Source organism: Macrobrachium rosenbergii, chromosome 15, assembly GCF_040412425.1.
Source record: "Macrobrachium rosenbergii isolate ZJJX-2024 chromosome 15, ASM4041242v1, whole genome shotgun sequence".
NCBI classification, from domain to species: domain Eukaryota; kingdom Metazoa; phylum Arthropoda; class Malacostraca; order Decapoda; family Palaemonidae; genus Macrobrachium; species Macrobrachium rosenbergii.
The window spans coordinates 50464517-50469297 of record NC_089755.1 but is presented as its reverse complement, the minus strand read 5'-3'; positions in this window follow the sequence as shown (position 1 = coordinate 50469297).

Below are 4781 nucleotides of genomic sequence, written 5' to 3'. Positions count from 1 at the left end.
CTCAAATGGAAATTGAGTGTAAAAGTTTAAAAAGGCGTAACATTCTCCCGGCTTCTTAGTATGTGTGGTGGTCTTGCAGTCTCACCTGCAACGCACTGTGCTCGAGTTGTGAACTCAAGGATCAACCGATTTCACTGACAGTTTATATCATTCATTTCCAGATTGTGAAAGTCTGCTTACTCTTTTATTCAGTTTTTCTAGAATCATTAGACCGTCAACGCGTCTTTCATGTTATACAGAAAGTTATACAAGAGGCCTCAATTATGGTCCAAATAGTTTTTAGAAAATATGACTCTCATTTTGATTGCCGTATCATAAGGTATCACGTTATTATTTTGTCCATTTGAACGAAATGAACCTGAGGATTATGCAATTACTGTCTAAAGGCTTCCTTGATGATGACATATCAATTTTTTTTGGCGTCTAGGAAAGATTCAATCGTGAAAATTATGTATATGTCTAAGTACAAATATCTACATACATATACATATATAAGTATATGTAATTGTAATAGCCTCAATGCCCTCTTAACTTCTCGAATTCTTCGCGCTTTTTGGATACGCTTGTCACTACAAAGCCTTAAGATCCAAGTGCAAGAAATTGAAGTGGTTGTGATGTCACTTCAATTTATTGCACTTGGATCATAAGGCTTTGTAGTGACAAGCGTACAAAAAGCGCGGAGAATTCGAGAAGTTAAGAGGGCATTGTGGCTGTTACAATTACATATGTATCTGGTAAAAAGTGGCAGGCTGATTCTGCATATATATAAGTATATGTATTTACATATGAGTTTTGTCACTTATGCACACTATATTATTTCATATTCGCGAATATTAGGTCCCAAATTTCGTTTAATATCAACTTCAGGAATATACTTTGGGAATAATTTACATCCATGAGTTGTCACAATTCCCCTTGGTTGTAAGGTATTCCCAAGGTATAGGTAATGTGATATTTAATGGTATTTGTGGCATGATATTAGTGAATATTCACTTACATGCTTTTATTTTCCTCCTTAGCAGGAGAGCTCCATAAAGTGTTATTTTCACGATTCTTGCCCAGTTGACTGACTACAAATACCTAAATCATTGCTCAGGCTGACATAGGCACATAGGCTCTAAAAGAAACACGCCGATATTCGCCGTACAGGCCAGGGCTCGAACCTGGGTCCGTTCCTAGCAAGCGAGGGGAGTGCGCTGGCGCACTCGCCCTGAGGACCCTTGTCTATCTTCTATCTCAGAGATTAGACAGAACGTGGAAATGTAAATTTAAGAGATAAGAAAATGAACTAGGAAAGGCGTGTGGAATGGCTGACGTTTGAAGACGATAAGGTGTAAATTGGGGATAGTTGAGAGAAACGGCAGAAACTAATGGAAGCAATCTGAAAGTGTTTGTAATGTAAAGTTTACAGTAAATGAGAGCGACGTAATAGTCACGAGCTTAAGTGGAAGCCGAGGAGATGGAGCAATGAAGGTTATGACGGCATTAAACGTAACAGACGAGGGATGGATGAGGCAAAAGGTCAGTCACAGGATAAGTGAAGGAAAGAAGATAGCAGAGAGCAAGGTGTGTGTGTGTGTGTGTGTGTGTGTGTGTGAGAGCGCGTTCCACCCGATACTACAATAAATCATATCATTCTTACGTGCCACAAGATATCACATGCTTTCTATTATCACATAAGCTTAATACCGTATTACGAAAATGAAAACAGCTCTGGAATTAATACACTTAACTCAAAAATCTAGATCTCTCTCTCTCTCTCTCTCTCTCTCTCTCTTCCCTGTTCCTCCTCATCCATCTGATTCTTTAAAACAGTCTCTTCTTGTCCCAGAGGATATATTCCACATTTCCTCTCAGTCCACCCTCCTATTTATTATTATTATTATTATTATTATTATTATTATTATTATTATTATTATTATTTTCTTCTTTAGTATCTGTCCTTAGCGACGCCGGAAAGAAAGACGAGGTTTACATCTGGCCCTAATTCCTCAATGTCTAGGTAATTCCTCGTCTCATTTCATATGCTGTCTCGTTCCGGCGAGCTACGAGAAATACCTAGGTCATCTGTGCCAAGAAGTCATTCATTTTTACTCGCGCAATATCCGCCGGTCTATGTCATTCCGCTTACCATATGCCTCCCTCGGCGAGCGAAGGTAAATAATGCGTGAAATGCAATATGCTCGACCTCTTGTTCTCGACTCGCTACGGCTTTCGAGTTGGCCTCTACAAAATTAAGCGGACTATCGAGCCGTTCCGCTCGACGCGGCCGACGTCAGATATTGGCTGCAGGGTTGTCACAGCATTTACCGACCCCCATTTAACTCTAGTTTCGTGGTTATTGCATCTTGGTCTCAGCCCAATAAGCCCTGTTCACTATATTCAGATTCCTGTAGGGGGGGTAGTGCTGTTAATGCACCTCGTGCGGTGCACTGTTGGAATTACTTAAGGTTCTTTGCAGCGTGCCTTCGGCTCCTAGCTGCAACCCCTTTCGTTTCTTTTACCGTACCTCCTTTCATATTCTCTTTCTCCCATCTTACTTTTCACCCTCTCCTAACCATTGATTCATAGTGCAACTGCTTTGAGGTTTTCCTCCTGTTACACCTTTCAAACCTTTTTCTGTCAATTTCCGTTTCAGCGCTGAATGACCTCATAGGTCCCAGTGCTTGGCCTTGGTCTTTCCTTTTCTTGTTTTCTTTGGGCATGGGTACGTGGCTGCCCCTCTTATTAGTCTTTGCAGAAGAAAATACACACTGATCATTCAAAGATCAGTAACGCGCAGAAGAACTGACACAGATACGTGAATACGCAGTGTAATCGATAAAGGACAAAGATTTCACTGGCTACTTCAGAAGGTCCAAAAGCAATACTGAATAAATTAAACATTCTATGTTGCATAAATAACGAAGAACGACATAAATACACTGGTTTTTGCACAGCAACATAAGTGGAAACTCATATGTTCAAATATAACACATATTGGCATGTACATAATAAACCAATTATGATTTGTATCATAAATGTATAAACAAACAAATTAACACACAAGGTGACCTGCCCTAGATAAAATTTGGTATTTTGTATGATGAGATTTTCGACGAAAAAAAAATCTTTCCCCGACAAAACAGAAGGGACTAATAAAAAAATCTCTTCATCCACTTGAGAGGAGAGGACGCGTGCGTGACCTTATCATTTTGGGATGTGGACACAAGACTCCCCGGGGGAGGGGAAGAGAGCCGGAGGGTAGGGGCCTAAGTTGCCGGGGGATTTCGGGGGCCAAGGAGCCTGGAAGGAGCGCAGATGGTGGATGAAGATCACTTTAAATTCAGGGAGAGGCTGCGACGTCTGTCGTTTGCCGTGAGATGTGAATTTGTGCGTCCCTCTAGTCTCGGAGACCCACTTGCTCTGATAGCATCAGGAGCATACGGCCGTAGCATTCAAAACCATCGGGGCATGAGGCCATAGGCTCTAAGACCGACGGGACACACACACACTGCCTGGGTCGTAAAATTCCAGTTTGTTCCTACACGCTTTCCTTTCTCCAGATGTAGTCATTCTATGGGTTTTATAGGGTAAGTGGCACCATTGCGCAGAATGGGTTAATGCGTTATGTAGTACATGCTCGCTTCTTACTTACATATATTTTCTTCTAAAAATTATTAAGTAACTTTTTGGGCATCTAGAAGACATGCATATTATGATGTCCTATCGTACATAGGGCTATTCATAAAACTGACTATAAAACACCTTCCAGGAAATGTTCAATAAAGTGGAATATCTTAGTTCCTTATTCACCAAAATTTAAAAGGATAACTTTTGTAACGATTTCTTCTAGATTTTGGCACTGGCAACCAGAAAAACAACAGCTGGCAACTTTGGAACAATGAGGAGTATCACCAAACCTTGGTCAGGTGTCCTTCTCATCCTGGCTGTTTTGTGGGAGGGAACAAACAGCCAAACAGGTAAGAGGATCGTTTTGTTTCATTTCCGTAGCTGACATTGTCATTTCCTTTCACCCTCTGTTGTTTAATGCGATTCTTTAAGTCGTCTTGGCTTCACTCTTTTCCTCTGAAGCCTTCTGGTGCAGTTACCCGAGTCTTGAATCGTTTATATTCCTATCTAGATGAGGAACTTTATCAGGATTTTATCTTTTATATTGTAGAAAGGGGTTGGGGGGGATTTTCGGTGTTAAAAGCTCATGCTAACTGTAGCGCAAACTTTGGCTATAAAGCAAACATTCAATCAATTCTTCGCAGCTATCTGTCTCACGGAAGTCTGTTGCATTAACTTCATTGCGAAATTACATTGTGAAAAAATATGAGGCTATAAAAGGTGACATCATTGTTTACCTGTGTCCATCTCCTTGAAGAGAAATCACTGATAACAAAACAGTTTTCTGACTAGAAAAGCTATTATGGCCCCATTTGGGATAAAGCCCCCATACTTCCTCCTCTCCCTTTTCTCCTTCCGGCCTGGGCTATGCAAGGGCATTAGGCTACACACCTAATAAGGACTAAAATTACCTCTGTACCCTAAGACCTGTGTGAAATGCTACAATATATTTCTGTGCCTTAAGTGCTCCTGTAAAACAATTATCTTCTTTGGTGGGAAGCAAATGCTAGAATTTAGGGTAAAACATTTGGCAAGTCTTCGTTAAATATTTTAATTGTTATTCTCCTCACTTGAGTTCTTTCGCCATTGATTTTTTTTTATAACCATTTTGTTTTGAGCCACTGATAAAGAAATCCAGCGCAAGGCGTCCCGTCCTTCCTGTTTTCCAT